Below are 20,352 nucleotides of genomic sequence, written 5' to 3' on the forward strand. Positions count from 1 at the left end.
AAGCAGTTAGGCTAGACAGGTTGAAATAATTCTGAGGTATTTGCCAGTAGCGCCCTCAGTTGTATCTCAAATCTTTGTAATGAAAAAAGGCCGAGCCCATGTTTTGGTCAAAGTAGACATATGCCTACAGTCAGACCCCAGCGAGTGAGTTAATAAGCTCAGAGAGCAGTTTTCTTGTAGCTTGCCCCCCAAAAAACTGAAGGCCGGACATAAATAATTTTGCGAAACTGCTTGCGACCTACCCCTCTAGTTTAAATGTTTGAATAATGCAAAAGAAGGCGTCATCAGCCCACCATGACGCGGTAAGGTTAATCTCACAATTACATTTATTTTCGTAATAAAGCAGTAAAAAGTTCTATTTTTGTCGTATTTTGTGATAAATCTCCATTGAATTTTGCGCCTTATTTCATGGCTAGTTACAGGAGAAAAATGCACATTTTTAGGTAAAATTGGCTATAGTCTAGATGATGCTTTTTTCAACAATACCAAATTGGCGATTGGAAATGCACTAGTTTTTTCAACTGTCATCTGATTAATTTACAGCAAAACACAGCGTTATGAAATACAGATACAGTGAGGACTTTGTATTGGCTCTGCGTATACAATGATCCATCTAATCCATCTATCCTATCCATCCATCCTATCCATCCATCCTATACATCCTATCCATCCAATTATAGCTACACATTCTTTACACCCATCCAATTGCGATATTATCCGATCAATCCTATCCATCCATCTTATCCATCTATCCTATCCATCCTATCCATCCATCCTATCAATCCATCCTATACATCCATCCTGTCCATTCTATCCATCCATAATATCCATTCATTATATCAATTCATCCTTTACATCCAAATCATTCCATCGATCGAATCCAGATTATCCATACATCATATAAATTCATCATATCCATTCATCCTATCCATCCATCCTTTCCATCCATCTGATCAATCTTATCCATCCATCTTATCCATCTATTCTATCCATCCTATTTATCTATCCTATCAATCCATCCTATACATTAATCCTATATACCCATCCTATCCATCCATCCTATCCATCCGTCCTAGCCATTGATCGTATATATCCACCCAATCCATCCATCTCATCCATCCACCCATCCATCCTCTTAATCCTATCCATCCATTTTATCCATTCATCCTATCCATATATCATATCTATCCATTATATATATGCATCCTATTAATCCATCCTATACATCCTATCCATCCATCTTATCCATCCATCCTTCCTATCCATATTACCCATCCATCCTAAACATCCATGCTATCCATCTATCATATCCATCTATCCATCCTCACCTTCCTATCCATGCATCCTCTCCATCGTATCCATACATCCTATCCATCCATCATATCCAGCCATCCTATCCATATTATCCATCCATCCATCCATCCTATCCATCAAATTATATCGATCCATACTATACATCTATCCTATCCATCCATCCTAACCATCCATCCTATATATCCATCCATCCTATACATTCATCCTATCCATCATATGTATCCATCCTATCCATCCATCCATAGGCGTAGGAGCCTCATTTGAGTTGAGGGGGGGGGGGGTGCTGTAATGACTTGCCCGAAAAATATAACCAAATTTTTTTGCGCTCTCCGCACGCGTTCCACGTGTTACTGTGCATATCATATAGGCATTCATCAGTTATTACATCACATGCCAATAACATAAAATCATTTTCCGTGTTTTTACCCTTCCATATTGGTTATAATTATTGGGGAAGTCCTTACAACAATATTGATAATAATATACGTGTAAACCATTGAAAAACACATTGCAAATTATTCTTCTTTCAGTAGGTGCAAGTGGCGGAGCTAGGGGTATTGGTCAGGGGCGAGAGAATGGTCTGTAGGGGCGCTTTCGACACTATCTAAGCGGAGCGCCACCACAGGTTGGCGCGGAGCGTATAGAAATTTTTTGAGTAAAGATACTCCTAGATCGCCCGAAATTACCCTTTCCAGGCCTTGCTAATTTGCAGATAAACGAAGAATAAATAGGTGTCATCGCCATTTGTCAGAAAATTGCACCAACAAAATGTGACAAATGTCAATAGGTATTTCAGAGCGCAATAAAAAAGTCAATAATCACGAATAAGTAGAAAGTGTTAAAAAGCTGAAAAGGTCGCCAGCAGTCCATTTGAGTCCGCCAGGGGGGGGGGGGGGGGGGCATCCGCCCCTCTGACTGTATGGACGCTCCGCTACTGGTAGGTGCCCGAAAATATTCTCAGCATATTGCCCGAATTTTCACCAAAACATTTGAAAAACACATTGCAAATTATTCTTCTTTCAGTGGGTGCTCGAAAAATTCACAGCATATTGCCCGAATTCTTACCAAAAAATTGAAAAACACATTGCAAATTATTATTCTTTCAGTAGATGCCCGAAAAATTCTCAGCATATTGCCGAATTTTCGCCCCAAAAAATTTGAAAAACACACTGCAAATTATTCTTCTTCCAGTAGGTGCCCGAAAAATTCTCAGCATATTGCCCGAATTTTCACGAAAAAAAAATTGGTTGGGGGGCTGCAGCCTACTCCTACAGATTATGTAGCCTGATCATATGCTTTATGCATATGATAAAGCTTGAAGCCCTCTACAAAACTTATTTTTGAAATTTTGATCAAAGGTCATTTGGGGTCACAAGAGTCAAAAACAAGGTTAAATGTAAAACAAGCTCAAATGATAAAAGTAACAGTGTCAATGTGTTGGCCTTGGACAAACATAAAACAATGTCCACGGTGACCTCTTCGTCCAACCTATGGTTATGGGTCAAAGGTCAAAGAAAGATCAAATCACAAACAACCTCAAATGGCAAAAGTAACAGTGTCAACATGTTCACCTTGGACAGGCATCCAAAATTGTCCACATTGACCTCTTTGTCTAGCTTACAGTTAAGGGGTCATAGGTCAAAGAAATGTCAAATCACAAACAACCCCAAATGGAAAAAGTAACAAAGTCTTCATATTCACCTTTCGTAGACATCCAAAATAGTCCACAGCGACCTCTTTGTCTGACTTACGGTTGAGGGGGTCAAAGGTCAAAGAAAGGTCAAATCACAAACAACCCCAAATGGAAAAAAGTAACAAAGTCATCATGTTCACGTACTTTGGCAGACATTCAAAATTGTCCACAGTGACCTTTAAGTCTGACATAGGGTTAAGAGGTCAAAGGTCAAAGATAGGTCACATTTCAAACAATCTGAAATGGCAATGGTAACAGTGTCAGCATGTTGGCTTCGGACAGAAATTTGAAATTTGTCAATGGTGACCTCCTCATCTGACCTATGGCCGTATGGTATATGAATGAACTGTACCCAGTGTCTTTGGGTTGTGCTCCATTAGGGTCGAAGGTCATGCATGACGTCACAAGGGTCATAAACGTTAACTGTGCAAAAAAAATAAAACAAGGTCAAAACACAGAACTAAATGTGCCATCTTGTAGGCCTTGATAAAAGATTAAGAAAAGTCAATGACTATCTTATTATATGACCTCTGCTTGTGGGGTCAAAATTCACGCAAATGTGTTAGTAGCCTATTCGGCACACCCACTTTGCAGATTTACCCTTTTCCAAAATCCAATTTAAATTGAAAGCTTTGAATCTCATGATTGTAATGTAATTTAAAGCAAATAGGCCTTCTTAAAAGAAACTGCATGTTAGAAAACAACAAACAAAGAAACTAAAACAAAAAAATAATAATAGAACAAAAACATAATAACGGTTATGGGGTCAACGGTCAAATGCGGTCATCTAGGTGTCAATGATTTAATTTACTCCGATGCCTATGATAATGCGACTAACACGTTATGCATTGCTTTTCACCAGTGTCTATGAGGTATACACAAATTTAGGGTCCAAGGTCATGAAAGGATGAATGGCTGGGTCCGTGTCACTCCGGTAACACAGTCATGTCTAGTTTTTATTTTAGTTTATTTTGGGGTTATGTTAACATACGCAGTTTTAGTTCCATAACAATATTTTTCTGCTAATATTCACTTAATACGAATCATCAGAGAGAGGCTGTGGATGCAACGTGTTCGCACCATTCAACCTCATGGGCTCAACATTCAGGAAGGACATGACTAACTTTTCTTTTGTCCCCACCTCCTTCTCCCCTTGTCCACCCCCCCCCCCATCACTCCTCTACTCATAGCTCTCTTCCATCCTTTTTTCTCCACACCTTTCTGTCTTTGTCCTTCTCCAGTTTATTCCCTAACCCCTTCCCTTAATCCTCTCTTTGTCCCTCCTCTGTTTATCTCCTACCTCTCCTCTTCCCCTGTTGGTTTCTTTCTTTCTTTCTTCTCTCCATCCCTTGTCTACTAATCCCCTTACATCCATCTCTTTGTGTTCATCATGCTCATTAACCTGTCTGTATTCTGTGCGTGTTTTTGTCCCTTCTGTTACTTGTCATTTAACCTTTGAAGAAGATCCTGCTAGGATCGAAACGTCAGGCCAACTTACTTTTACACAATATTCATCATTATTAGATAATATTATTAATTTGGTGTTTTTGGAAATATTCTCTATTGGCAAACGACATTTGGAATCTTTTGAAGACTTCCTTGCCGACATGGATTTTCTGCTAATTGAAAGTACTTCAAAGCAGCATTCAGTAGATTTGGGCAAAAACCACACAATAAGACACATTATAACAGAACTACATAGCAGAAAAATAACATTTCCTATGTGTGTTTAGTTTACTAAATTCACTTTCTACTATAGCATTTACTGCTTTACTTACCAGTTATATATTTCTGCCAGATACTTTCAATACGGCTGGGGTGATCAACACTTCTTGCATAACCGATGGAATCTGTAAACCGATAGAAAACTTGAAATCTTCATAAAGTAGCGTCAACCTAGATTGGTGAACAACCAAAAGTAGTCACCCTGGCCTTAGTATTGACGTAACCAACACAAAAGGTATTGAAATAGTTTCTAGTAACTTAGCATTCCGTACCATATCTTGCAGTAGAAAAGCTGCGTCAGTAAAATACACCCAAGTACACGTAAAGCTCTATTACCACGACTTCCCCGAATATCAACAGGTAAAATCGAGGCGATCGGAAAATATAGTTACACAGATATGTTAGGAATGTATACAGTTTGAATGTGATGAGAATTTGATAAAAAGGTTCATATCTTGCTTCAACAATTGTAATAATGATAAATGGTAGCAAGCTGATTTTATTTTTGAAAATGTACTTTGGTGTGAAAATGTAATGATGGTTACCGGGAGAACAGGTTGGGGGATGTTAGACAGGGGTAAAAAGGTAATATGAGGTTCCATCAATTGAAGGGATACAATTAATTTGTTTTCTTTTTTTGCAGGGCAGACTCATAAAAAATGCGATGGTTAAATCTAGAGGTAGAATGGAGAGTGGGGGTTGGCGGTGGAAAGATTGAAGTTCGAAGAAGTTTTAACAAACTTGATGTATAGCATCCGCGTTATTTCATTGTGCGTTTTAACATGACAGTTACTATGGATACGGTATCGCATTTGCAAGACGCTTCGCCAAGGTCGTTTTTTTTGGAAGATCAGAGTTAAATAATGGAAGACAAGGAATTTGAGATTTGGTAAAGATGATAAATATATACAACAGGAATAAGTAATAAAGGCTTCAGTTTCGGTATTTACTTTCCTTAGGAATGTATCAGAATTATATGTATTCTACGAGGAAATGGAGGTTTGTGATTCGAATGTGTCTAGCATATAAATATGTATAGATGATATGTATAGAGTAGCCAAAATAGGGAATTACACACCACTGTAAAGATTAACGAACCATACATTGGCTTCATGCATGACTACACACAGATGCTTGTAGGATTGTGACGGATTGCTATATTGTTAAAACAAAAGCAGCAACGCTGCAGAAGCTTAATTAACCTATTTGGAAAAAAATTGTTATTCCTTTTGCAAAAGACATACGCGAAATAACGGTGTTATTTCCTTTCCTCCCATCTCCTCACCCCCTTGCCCTTATGCTCCTTCCTAGCAGCCATTATTTTTGTTTGAATGCTAGAAGGTTGTTTAATTTCGGCTCTCTCAATTAGTACCTAACATAAGTGTGTTAGTTATAACTCTAATATACCGCTGGACTCTTACGTTAAATTAGTTTTGTCTCTTGAATACAATATATTCGTCGCCTGAACCACATGTAAATGTTCCCCGCTATATCAATATAGTGAACGGCCAATATGGCTATATGGTCACCAACATCGATTAAGGTCGTATCACCGTATTTAAAGCATGTACGCATGCTCACATGTACTTCATATATCTGGTACCTTCTCAGAAAGTTAAACTATATTTTATATGCGGATCGTAGTAATGTGCCATTCAACTTTTATTTTTGTCACAGGTAATAGGTATAACCTGCACAATGAGCTTCTACTTAATGCGAATTAATCCTCGACTCTAAACATTAATTTTAAATGCACTAGTTGTTGTGAGGTCGGCTACATCGAAATAGAACTTGAGGACATGTAGTTAGGTATAGTTTTTATAGAAGCTTAAAACTACAAATGCTGTGAAGAGACAAATACACGCACATAATACGGACAGCTTAATACAGAGGTTACCACAGTGAACACAAAAGAAAGATTCCACTACCCATAGTCTTTACAGGGGATGTTATTCCCCATAATACGCCACGCTACAATATCATTGGGGTAATGGTGAGGAACAAATTACAATATGTTGACTTAATATACTTTAGAGTGACATGTGCAAGTATGGATTTTCTAGTTGTAGATAGCTGTCTCATCCGACTGGTGACACGTGACCTATTTACTGTAGGAAGTGATGGGTATGTTGACTTACTTGTTTAATTCCTTAATTGATTAGAATATATTTATTGTTAAACAAAAAAGAAAGCACACCATATAGGAGAGTTCAAAATCAACAGCAAATGCAAGTCACATACACACATGTACCTAAAATGGAACAAATCGGATACAAATTGACACTAAATGGGGTCTAAATATAGTATAGCTTGTCTGTTTTGTGTGTGTAGGGGGAGTGGTGGATTCCCTCTATGTCACCAGGTCTTGCCCTGTGCACCTCACTTAATTCCTCCATTTATTAGTACTATCTATTAACCTTATTTACTTACCTAATGATGGTTAAATTGGATGTCCTTTGTTCTGGTGTAAATTACATTGACTCAACGACCTTTAGTTTCAATAATATGAGAGTTCTTTATTGTTATATTCAATCCTTGAATTCTTGGTGTCGAATGGTCCTGGAATGGGAGGTGATTTCCAACTGTTTGTTTCTGGAAGAGGTGATGAACACAATGCCATAGCAATATATCAAGCCTTTTTAATCTAAGGACAATGTGACTGTATCGGAATTCCTTTACAAAAACCCAGTCAATATATCCAAATTGTGCAGACATCAATCCGATGTACAAATCTATTTGGAGAAACACATTTACTACTTCGTGTATCGCCGTGTTAAACCTGTCGTACAGCTGATGTGCCATACGTTGTGATTTGAGTAATTGTATCACACTTACATACTGTTTACTTTTATTTCAAAAAACCTTTAAAATATGGGTCCTTTCTTCAGTAAACAAATATATTCATAACGGTATCCGAGTCATTATTATACTATAATACGCATAACAGCCTGTCTGCTGTGTCTGTTTCATAATTCAGTTATTTATCACAAGTCATATGCGTATGGAACGCGGAAAGAGTTGGTCGATAGGTACGACTTTTGTAAATTACTAACTTATATGGCCCTACTATAAGGTGACCATATTTTCCTGACTGGAACCAGGGACATTTATTGCGTGACTGATATGGGGAGGGGTCTAAGGGGAGGGGGTGTCTTAGATGTAAAATGGGGATACTTAGAAGCACTGGTTTAATCAAGTTTATTTTCAAAAATGTAGCTTTTTCTTAGATGAAATTCACTTACTTTACGTGATTCTTTGAGAGCTTGTGAGTGGTTATGCTCACAATATAATTGTGGTTGTGTCGCCGTAGTTGCCAATTATACGGTCGAAAGAGTGCTAGGCTAGATCGAGCTAGCATATTTTAACAGTGTTTCCACTTTACACTGGCCCACCTGAAATACTGGTTGTAAGTTCCGTTCTGCGACTGCACACTTGACTAATTTTTTTTTTATACAATTATTTTACTAATAATGTGGAATATTTTCGAAATTCCTGAACATTTTGACGAATCGGAGACATTTTCGGGGACACTTGTCAATCGGGGACAGCACACTGTAATCGGGGACTGTCCCCGAAAATCGGGGAGGTCTGGTCACCTTACCCTACTAAAGGTTACGTAAGCCGCTTTCAATTATAACAGAAAACAAAGACAATTTAAGGTGCATAATGTTGTGACGTGATAGGTTATTGCACAACCAGTACTTTTCTTTTTTATGACTAAACTCAAACATTTATATCTCAGCAACAGAAAAGATGTTTCTCGAATTCCCCGCCCCCACCCCATTTAGCCTTCTTCAGCGGGGTGGGATACTACTGTAATCAGTATTTTGCTTGCAAGTTGTTATAACTTTTTAAAGCACCTTTTTGCGTTTTGTCGCCGTTTTCCCACCCTATTGACATGTCCATCGAGTGGTTTTACATAAATTCATCACAAAACAGCAAACTACGATATTAGCCAAGTTTTCCCCTGCCAAGAGCATCAATTGGCGAGTAATTAAGGACTTCTGCAGATAATGAGTAGAGTGTCTTCTGACAAATTCCTCATTTAAAATTATTCGTATACAGTTCCCCAAATCCACTAGTTTGAATTCAACCAATCAGTGAATAGCTGACAAGTTTAAAAATGAGCCATTGCTTAAAATAGATTCATTCAGTAATTCGAAAAAGTTGAGTCGTTATCACAGCCATACAGAATATGTACAAATAGAGCACAGTGTTGTAGTACATTCTGATGATCTGGGTTGCTTACGACGCCGGCAAAGTAAACAGTCGTTATTTACCTCATTATTCAATGACGTTCGCAGAATTTAATTATTCATGTTATGGCGGGGTTGATTTCGATCCTAACGGAAAATATCTTCGAGAAAGACAACGTTCACATTTGTAAATTATACTACATTATACCACCATTTGAAGTTAGATTTGATCAGATAAGCTAGGTATGTATGCCGTTATGGCATCGTGGGGTCAATGCGGTTGAGAACATTATAGAAAAGGACGCTAAAAGCTGCTTTAAAACTTAGAAAAGTAGACCTCGATCATTCACTTGATAGCAAACACAAAATGATCATTTTCTTAGCGTTTGGTTTGACTGTGTAAAGATTATAAAAATAAATATAATTTGCGTGACAGTCATTCAACTTAAATTTCTAATACGAGATGGCAATCATGGCTTTTAAAAAAAAATACCTTTACTAAACCGTTTACTGGCAATTATGTAAAAACAAACTTCGTTAATTTAGTCTCTCCCCAACTACTTACTTGCTTAGAATTCTAGTTCCATAAAAATACACGTGGGAACGACGAATGCAATGGCTTTGGCCGTGGTGGGGATCCATTGACCATTGCAGTACTGTCGGATATTTCGAGTTTCTTTCGTTTCTTATCCTACCCACACCATGAATTTACGTTCCTGAAACAAAAATAATCTTCGTAAAATTCGATTAATGACTAGTCTATGACAAGAGTGATAGCACATCAGTGTGGATTAACGTAGTTCAGTGTAGCGAACTTGTCCAGTAATTGAGAAGACCTAGCTATGTAGGTCTGGATTTAAAGCTTGCAGAAACTAATCTTACAATAACTTTATTCACATGAAAGACATTTTGCTTCCAGCATATTGCAGTGTACAATATCTTACATAGCGAAGACAGGGTACTTTTACAAACTTAGTAGTCGGGTAAGTTTCGTATGCAGAAAATACTTTATAAACTTGAACAATTGAAACCACTGATGCGAATTTGTTGCCACAAAGAGACAATACTTGTAATATAGAAGTATAGACACAGTGACGTCAGACGGAATAATTGTATCATGGCAACCGTTACGGAGTTTAAGCACTTTATAATTGTTCTTGCTGTTTTAATATACGCTTCGATGCAAAGTAGATTTTCTTGAACAAGCCATAATCCATGACATGTTTTTTTTATATATATTTTGATGGGAGGGGACTGGGGTACAAGTCTTTTGCCTGGCTATCAGGTCTTGCACTATCCGTACCTTTCTTAATTCCTTCATTGATTAGTACAATATAATAACTTTATAAAATTCCAAGGTACTTGTACAAGTATAGGGTTTGTTGTTCAGGGTGTGTTAGTTGTTGATATGTGCCTTACCAAACAAAATGCACGTTACCTATTTAATATACGGCGGATGAGTCGGGTGTGGGAGGGGTGGGGGGGGGGAACGTTTACTCTCGAAGGGACCTGTGAAACTTTTTCCCCCTAAGTTCCTAGACACAATCGCCTAAATAAAATCTCTCTAATCCGCAACGGGAATGCAAAACGGTCTACGTGTAGAGCAATAAATGCTCAAATTAGTGCATGTAGTTAACAAAAAACAAAGAAGAAAGTGAACCACATAGGTGAGTTCAAAATCAACAACAAAGGGAAATCACACATACACAAACTCACTCCAAAATGGAATAACTTGAATACAAATCGACACCAGATACAGTCTAGCGTGTACGTATGTGTGTAGGGGGAAGTGGGAGTCGTGGATTCCCCCTTTGTCACCAGGTCCTGCACTATACCTACCTCCCTTAATTCCTCCATTTATAAGTACAATCTATTAACCTTACTTACTTACGTAATCAGGGTTTAATTGGATGTCCTTTGTTCTGGAGTAAATATCGTTGACTCAATCACTTTTAGTTTCAGTAATAAACATTAAACATTGTTATATTCAATCCTTGATAATTGGTTCCAGTATCGAATGGTCCTGGAATGGGTGGTGATGTCCAACTGTTTGGTTTAGGAAGTGTTGATGAACATACAATGCCATAGCCATAGATCAAGCCTTTCTAAATCTAAGGTCAATGTGACAGTATCGCAATTCCATTACAAACCCAGTAAGTACATCCAAAGTGTGCAGACATCAATCCGATCTACAAAGCTATTTGGAGGAACATCCACTGCTTCGTGTATTACCGTGATCGCCGTGTTAAACCTGTCGTACAACTGATGTGCCGTACGTTCTGTTTTGAGTAATTGTATCACATTTTCTACTGTTTACCTTTATTTGAAAGCTTTACTACAATATGGGTCATTCTGCAGGTAACGCAGTAACATAACAAATCTATTCATATGTATCCAACCGAGGCAGAGGTCATACTTTATACAATAGCAGGGAAACACCAGTTACTAAATGTATTCACTGATGGCGTGAAAGCCTTTGTAACGGCTTTTACGAATGCGCCTGTTTTAAGTAACGTGCATTGGTTATGACACGCACTTTGAATATGGGAACGGTTCAAATGAAATTCTCGCTGAATCAAACTTACTATAAAGTTTTCTATTTAGAAGATATTCACATGTCAACCTACTGTGAAGTCATTGCCTAGCTAAGTTCTAACTTGGATCAAGTTCTAGGTTCTTTATTTGTACCCCGAAAATAATCTTACCGCATGTCGACGAGGCACACGACAATTATTCAACATTCGGGGTGTACATTAACCTCGATCGTATATGTCAATGCGGAATCGCGCATAACAACGTATGCTAACCATTGTGACCCCTTGTCCCCTTTGACACTCAACTCTAGTGGTTCGCCTTGAATGTATATGATTCCACAATAACTGAAGTCATGATCTTATAGCTATATCGCGTTCCTTGTGAAGCTATACCCGAACAATTGAATCTAGCTAAATGGTACATTTCTTGATGTTTACTGCAATTTTCAATTAAAGCATTTTCATTTTGAGTACTTTAAACAATCGAACTACAGCTAGAACTCACGCAGCTAGTTAAGACTGTACACAAATGGACACAGACACGAACAGCAGACGACAGGACTCGTTGTTCCTTAGCAACACAAATCTCCTTGCCGTCTATGCACCCAAACAAGCGCGTATGTTATGATAGGAGTGACCGTCGTAAGAAATTCGATAGCAATAGCCTTCTAAATCTAAAATAAAATGTGGCAGTATCGAAATTCAATTAGAAAACCAGTAAATATCTCTAAATTTACTACATATTAATATCTATGTAAAGATACAAATCTAATGTAAAGTGATGTTCTAAATGAATCCACGGATAAGTTATTATAAGTTATACATTATAAGTTATCCATGATAAGTTATTATCATAACATATATGGTTTCATAAATCGATTTGCTTTTCGCTATTGTCTAAAATTCACAGTCAGTTTTTCGTTATTTATCGATTTCAACTTTCTTTCCTAACTTCAACTTTCAACTTTTCTACCACAATTTTAGTGTCAAATTTCGACCATTTTGGTTAAAAAATTTCAACTCTCCCAATTTCTACATTCTGCAAATATTTTTGTTTACGCTTGTCATATATCAAGTCGAAAGGATAGCAATAAATCGAAAATTTGACATCTTATTTTCAAATTTTACTGTGTTGTCTGAAAACGTTGGGCATTTTATTTTTAATTTGTCACTCTTTGCATTTTCCAAATGTGGGCAAAGGGGCTGAAGATTTGACAGTCAAGTTGAACTTCATTAGATAATTGTATATTATAACGTGTGTGAAGGCAGCTTTCTTTAAATTGATCCTATCCCCACCCCTCACCCCCCCCCCCCCCCACCCAACTCCTACTTGTGACTTCTAAAAAATGTAAATTGATTGATCACCGAAGATTGAATTTGAAGAATTTGAATACATAATTTCAATGAGAAGAAAAATTTAGTCAGTCCCACTGTTAGCGGTTTTTAATTCAGTTTTGCTTGTTTCTTCTCCAAACTGATCGATATTTCAAATGTTTTAGCATTTTTTGTTTGTTCCGCGGTAACGATATCAAGATTTCTCCTAGATTCGCTGAAAATTTGACAGAACAAAAGTTTGAAATTTAGCATAATTATTCCGTATTAATATTCAATCAGCAGCTGCACGAAGTTCCTGTTTTTTCCATGATTTGAGTGATTTCAGACGGCTGCTATTCAACTGTTTACACCAGTATAATTTATTTTATAAGTCATATTTTTAATAATGGTTAATAGGCTGCAAGTTATGTTTATTGAAGAAAAATCATGGGCCAGTCCAAGTCAATTAATGATGAGTTGTACTCTGTTTATTGATGTGAAAGTAGTCTATAGGCTTATAAGAAGTTAATTGTTCTGGTTGTTAAAGATTTGACCAAATACAATGATATCAAACAAAACTGAACAGAATAGTAACAGTGTTGAAGCAAGGTACATTTATCCGAGTACCAGGTACTTTTAAGTACTTGAGGTTCCCGAGAACCCGGGTATCCTAGCCCGATGACTGGCTTTTTAGGATCCGAGCACCGAGTACCAGTTTTCGAGTACAGTATTCTATATACAGTATTCAGTACCGAGTACGAATTAAACTATTTCATACGAGTACTTTTGATTTCTTAAATATACAACAACCTAATATTTGTAACTGTTCCCGGTGGTAATTATAAGTAAATGATATATACCAGTCGAGTATATGAAGACATTGCTCGTGTTTTGTTATTGTTTGACAAATTTTCAAATATTAAATGTCTTAAAATGATGGGTTAATAGGGGTGCAAGTGCCATATGAATACTACAAACATGCTATAAATTGGTATATGTTAGAAACATATATACATCACTTATGATTTCTTTGTTCATGCTATATGTACTGTTCTTGGTAATATAAACGGCTATTCTGCTGCAGTATAGAGACACATGAGTACGGTGACATTACAGAGTCATAAAAATCATCGATAACTTATAATAACTACCTACTGTAACGTCAGTATCACGAAACTGTTTGTTTTACATAACTCGTCACGAAAGAGTGCCAAGCACTTTGAATCGAGTACTTAAGCATCAGAGTGCGGGTGCGAAAAGATGAGTACCAAGTACTGTTCACCTAGCTAGTGCGAGTACCGATCATTTGGAAACAGATGTTTGAATGCCACTCGAGTGCCGGGTATTTTTCGAGTACTACAACACTAGAAAATAGCTTCTTGACAATACTTAACCAGTTTATTTTTTTTTATTTTAGTTTACTAATGCTTGGCACAAATTTCAATTACAGACACAAACAAAAGGACCTTGGAAACACCAAATCTCACCCGAAATTGAAAAACACAGATACCGATACGGTAAAACTTCTTTAAGTCGTACTTACTAATGAGCAACTGATTAATGTAATATTAAAGTAAAATATCTTGTTTTAAATTGGATTTATTAGACAAACCAAGACAAAACTGATCAGCAATTGATTGAACATATTTTATTTTCTTGTTAGGATCATCTTATTCGCAAACCGCTACGTTGAATTAAACAGTTAGTAATAATGAATGATATTTTAACGCTTCTTTGATATATTATTATCAATGAAAAAACAGACCGTGAGTGGTTTGAGTAGATCACTAAGCTACTTCCAAATAATTATGATGAAAGTCCGACTAAATTGAAGGGAAGAAGCTGTCGAAAACTTTTGTTTTCGAGGGCGCTAGACCTTTTAATGCGGAATGGTCACGCTATTAATTCTGAAATGTCAGAGTTTGCTCCACGATCACATTATGAAAAATGCAATTCAATTAAAATTTCGTTACAACTGACACAATCTTCTAGATTTATCATAAGTTAATGGCAGTTTGCGAGAACTTTGACAGATTCTATTCGAATTTGAAATTTCGTCGACCTTCTCAAATATCCAAACACAGAAGACGCATGAACAATGTACGGTTTTACGAGAATAGAGACAGAAATATAGAACTCCGTAATATTGAAATGTTTTGTTTTCTACCTTGTTCCGGATCACGATAACTTTTTTTTTCATTATCTTAGCCTCTTACCTGTTTTCAATCTTTCCTAAGTCTTCAACTTCGAAGTAAAATAAGACCGGACCGGTTAAATTTTGACGGTTAACCGGTTAATTATTATATTGTAAACATGTTAATTCTTGCTCATGCCCATATGTCATTAATGTGATCAATATTCGCCTTTAAAACGTTTCTTGTTTTACTTTTTGTATAATACAGGACTGTGTGACATGTTTGAGATCTACTTGATAATCTTGTAAATGAATCCAACATTTACAGTGTTGTATGTACAGTATGTTATTTATTAAACAACCCTTCAACGAAGATTGCAAACGGTCGTGTATTTTTACGTCATGCTGACATCTTCTGATGAAAATGGTTAAATGAAGATGTCACGCTGATAACTGACTATAACTGTTAGTCGGGGATAATTCCTCATTCAATGTACAGAGGATATATCACGTGACCGACTTCAAATTACAACCTTAAGGAACGGGTTAAAATCGTATACATTTGTTATCTGAAGCGCCTAAGTCGTTACACTACATTTGTTTTTTTTATTGATGTATTGTCATGCTCTGCGCCTTAACACTTTTATACGTCATTTGATGATCACTTACTGCTTTACAATACTTTACCGTTTTTACCTCTAAACCAGATTCCGTCTGCTCAGTTTGGTCAAAAAAGAAGAAGTGTATGTAGCGTAATATGAGACCGCATTGAGGAATCTCATTAAGACCTCCTACTCTTCTAATTTAACATAACAGATGTAAAGAGCTGATATCTTCAACATGGTCCCGTGATGGTGAATAAAATTCAATTCGAACAAAACAATTCGAGACTTTCATAAGCCTCTTCTTTGACGTATCGTACGTGATAGTGTACTATGATACACGATGTGTGTGTGTGTGTGTGTGTTTATTTATGTATTCAAAAACCGACAATGATGACAGTTTACCTCACCTTCACACAAATGTTCCCACCAAGATCTACTTCCAATCTACACAACACCCTTTCCACCGAACTGTCATGAAAATAGTATGCTCCTGGTTATAAACCACGTCCAATGTTACCATAGTAACAGCAGCAGTTGATTTCAGAAGTCGATATTTTAATATAATGACCTTCATCGAAATTCGATCCGGACGGGATCATGGACTTACAATCGTGATGTAACAAACGAAACCATTTCAACGAGGAACTCAAATAGATACATTCATACCCTAATACATCTCTTATATATCATTTCTCATACAAGAATAAATATGTTTGCAATAGATGTATGTTTCCTTAATATCGTATCCTCTTCTTTTCAAGTGAATGCATGAATTTCTTAAAATAGTGTGTCATTTTACCATGTATGCTCAAATACAAACATCATTCATTTACGATAATCTATTTTTGGAAGGGATTGCGAAAGGGGGGAGGGGGTTATACAAAAGAGGCACTTTCAAATGACATATTTCAAAATTTAACAACAAACGACATTACAAACATGGAAAGGTTCAGGCTTTTTCTTAACCAGTTTCCACAAACTGGATTGGAACGTACCAAGGTCGAGTTTTTTTTTGTCCCAAACAGGTTTGCAATTGTGTGTAAATAGTCGCTCATGATTGGTCGGAAGTTTTGTCATCACCATAGAAACCTGGTACTTCGCGGTACGCAAAATGTCTGAATCAGTTCGTTGCAACCGTTCAAAATATCCCGAATATTTTCGTAAGTATATGTAGATATCTTTGGAATTGGTTTAGACATATTTAGCACACTAGTTTGTTAGATTGTATGATCTACTATATCCATGTTTGATCGAAGTTTTCTCTGAAGGCATTTATCGATAACATAGCACAATGCACGTAACAGTTTTGTACAGGGTGCATCACACATGCGCTGTAGGCCTATATGTATTAAAATTATGTACACAGTGCATTGACGGTAGTATACCATACTGCACACTATACAGTATGGACATTTGAGAACTGTGTTGTGATGCAAAAACAATTCAGTTTTTACCCCCCACTCCCATCCCCTTCTGGAACCACTTCTTATAATTGGTCAGAGCTTTTCTCGAGATGACAGGATTTCTTATTAGTAGCTTTAACTCAATACAAAGGACCAACTTCCTCTCCACCAAAATCAATTCTTCCAAGGATACCAGTCATTGATGACGGTTACCCAGCATTCTTCACCCCTCACTTGAGCTTCGGCCTATCCTGTTTAGTCCTATATGTACTGTGTATATCCAATAGTTTCCTCTATAAATGATCTAACCCAATGGAGAAACATATGATTTAACAGAAAAGTTGTGTAAATTAAGCATTGATTATTCGCAAGCCATTTACCAAATTTTAGACAGGAAAATTGCAGACTTACTGTAGTCCTAATAGTCAAGCAATACACTCACGTATTGTATCAATTCAAACTACTGCTGCTGTCATGTTTGCGTATATTCATTTAAGACTTGTGATTTTAGTGTATCCATTCCACGAATCGAATTCCGATTTCAATAGCACGGCTCACGAATCTTACAATGTAGCGTTTGTATCATAAGTTAGGTCAACAAGTGATCCAAGCATTGAAGGTAAAGTTAGGACGTTTAGAAGGCAACCCCGTAACTAAACTTAACTAAGTGTTACAGGACAATCACCATCAAAATTGTATCTGTTCAGCTTAAGCACCATGTTTCAGTGACGTCAATGAACTCATTCATGTTTTGACATTTAAGACCCATGGACAGCGGGTGATTCCTGGAATTACTCGTCATGATAAAACACACTTTTCTCGTCAGAGACTTCGGTCAAAAAGTTTAGTAGATTTCAAAATACAAATCACGTTATCGTAGCGTGCGTGTAGGAATGCTATGACAATATACAATATTCGCCGCATGTAATATCATATATTTACGACACTGGTGACAAATCTACAGTGGTTCTGAAGGGACAGGCGAGTTCTTCAAAACACTTAAAAGTTGTATATTTTTGTTGAGCTGACGAGTTACGCTAAAGTTACCGCTGGACGAAAATGACAGGGGCGTTTCCAGGATTTTCCAGTAGGGGGGGGGGGGCGTCAGGCAGGAATGATCGCCGTCCTGGGGGATGGGTCTAAGGGGAGGGGTGGACAATTTTTGCTTTCGAAGAAGGGCTGAAATGCAAAATGGTGCCATATGCATGGGCGGCGATCCGTACTTCCGAGTGGGAGGGGGGGGGGGGATATGACCTTGTTGACTATCTAAGCGTAGCGCCACCATGGGTTGGCGCGAAGCGTACAAGAAAATTTTGGGATTAACAAACCCTCTAGATGGCCGGAAACGGCACTTCCCGAGGTTTCCAAGCGGCATATACCCAACTTTAAAATAGGGATGTCATGTCCGAAATATCTCATAATCAGGATCCAAAATACCTTTTTTTTAATTTCGGGTGTTATTTTGGGAAAATTGCCCCTGTCAATCTTGTTTCAGGCGCAACGTTAGAATGTTCGAGAGCTCTTTTATATTATTCGATGAAGAAAATGTCCTCATGCAGGCTATTATAGGCCTATACACATGCAATACACAATTACACATAGTTACATTCCTAGGTACCGATTGCTAGGGCATCCAGGTGAAACGTGTATTAACCTGGTAACATGAGATTCTCAGCTGTTCGAGGGAACATGTACGTGTGTAGGCCTACTATAGGGCCTATATGAATACTATGAGGGTGCATATATGTACTATATCAATACCGTGGGCGCAATAATACATTTTGTTGTTATAGGGCCAATGAAGCCTACAGTCAACTATTCTTGCTTTATAAAGACGCTTTATTTGAAAAGATCGCACTGCGTTTATGGTAGGCGAGAAATGAAGCTAAAAAAGAGCCGTACATTAACGATGATGCATAAATGTAGGCATGAAAATATTCTTATCCCTTGCATTTGGTGGGGGGGGGGGGATATGGTGTATTACATCCCCTCTACCCATTTTCATGGGGGATATATCCCCCCTTCCCCCCCCCAGGATCGCCGCCCATGGCCATATGTGATCCATTTTTCGACCTTAATAATAAGCAACATTTCCAGTAAATATGGACACAAAATGCACAATTTAGTATGGCTGCATGTCACTTAGTGTTTATAGTGATAATACAAACACAATTACCATCTATGTTTCTAAAACTATTATGCCGCCGAACTTCGCCAGAACCTTTTTTTGGCAAACAAAAAATAAACATACGGGAGGGGGCTTGAGCGATCACCGACATCTCACTTAAAGTTCGTCATCAATTTTTTTATTTTTTTTTGCTAAACTTTTTTTTTGGTGACGGCCAATAGGGGGGCGCGCGCCTGTTGCGCCCCCCCCCCCTGGATACGCCCCTGAATGATAACACAAATCGAGTTTGGTGTGTTTCACGTAACTTGGCAACAAGTCAAAGATATGATTTTGATCGAGTTGTCAAGTATACGCTCTATTCATATCTTGGCCAAATTTATCAAGTTGAGTATGTGCATTGTCAACTCGATTAACATCATTTGACGTGACTACAACTCGTCGGTTCCTTCAGTAAGTAAAGCGTAATTATTCCCTGCTGTGCAGCGTCGATAGAGATAAAGGAAGATTTCTAACAGCATATATATGTGTAACTACTCTCGATATGTTATGTTCAAATGTTCATTGGCCTTCAGGACTTTGGAGTACTACACTTGTAAGCAATGGCGGAAGAAGGCGGAGTCGGGGAAGGGAGGGGGGGGGGGTTAGGAGGAGCAAACTGTTGGATAGTGGGAGGTGTTATATTGACCTGAGTGCAACACATTTACTCCAAAAAAAAATCACAATTATAATAATGAAAAGAGAAGGGTCTCTTCCTTATTACAAAGATAAACTTTCAGCTGTAAGGTACTGTTATCTGTGACGTCCACCTATCCTTACAATGTAGACCCGGTGGTTTTGATATTGTTTTTGATATGTTTACCAAATGGGAATGAGGGCGGTATTGAAGAAATTAGACTGCACAGTCTCCGGATGTGTGACGTTATTAATTCGCAGATGACATTGCAAGGGTCGTACCTGTACCTCGTTAGATTTGACAGAGGGATTCAACTGGTAAGGCGTAAGGTTGGCATGTAATATAATTGTTTAGTAGTCGAATGAGAACCTTATTTATAATACATACACAAATACGTGTGTTCTTCATACGTCTGCTGCTGTTCCAGCAGTTATTTATACAACATTTAACCACTTGTTAATTACATAAAATTATGAACATTTACTAATTTCATATTACCAAGCGGAATTTTAAAGTTCCTTTGATAATTTTATTTTACCCTGTGGGTTGAGTTTGATAAAAAAAAATACAAATGATACAGACTCTACGATGTTGGGTAAAAGCAACCTTTTGAAAAATAACGATTTGCCGTTG

The 20,352-nt window shown here is 37.5% G+C and overlaps 3 protein-coding genes across 4 annotated transcripts in view; all 3 read right to left on the reverse strand.

Annotated features, from left to right (window-relative positions):
* LOC139969963 (NACHT, LRR and PYD domains-containing protein 3-like) overlaps positions 1–4,857 on the reverse strand; it is a 44,309-nt gene extending 39,452 nt beyond the window's left edge. For both annotated transcript variants that reach the window (XM_071975428.1, XM_071975427.1), the window contains exon 1: positions 4,786–4,857. The gene's annotated coding sequence lies outside the window, so the exon portion shown is untranslated. The remainder of the gene's footprint in view (positions 1–4,785) is intronic.
* LOC139969986 (uncharacterized) overlaps positions 1–11,166 on the reverse strand; it is a 131,221-nt gene extending 120,055 nt beyond the window's left edge. Inside the window, exon 1 of the mRNA XM_071975485.1 lies at positions 10,820–11,166. The gene's annotated coding sequence lies outside the window, so the exon portion shown is untranslated. The remainder of the gene's footprint in view (positions 1–10,819) is intronic.
* Positions 1–20,352, reverse strand: part of LOC139969978 (NLR family CARD domain-containing protein 4-like) — a 585,990-nt gene that overhangs the window by 68,886 nt on the left and 496,752 nt on the right. The gene's annotated exons all lie outside the window — the stretch shown is intronic.

This window comes from Apostichopus japonicus, chromosome 7 (genome assembly GCF_037975245.1).
Source record: "Apostichopus japonicus isolate 1M-3 chromosome 7, ASM3797524v1, whole genome shotgun sequence".
NCBI classification, from domain to species: domain Eukaryota; kingdom Metazoa; phylum Echinodermata; class Holothuroidea; order Aspidochirotida; family Stichopodidae; genus Apostichopus; species Apostichopus japonicus.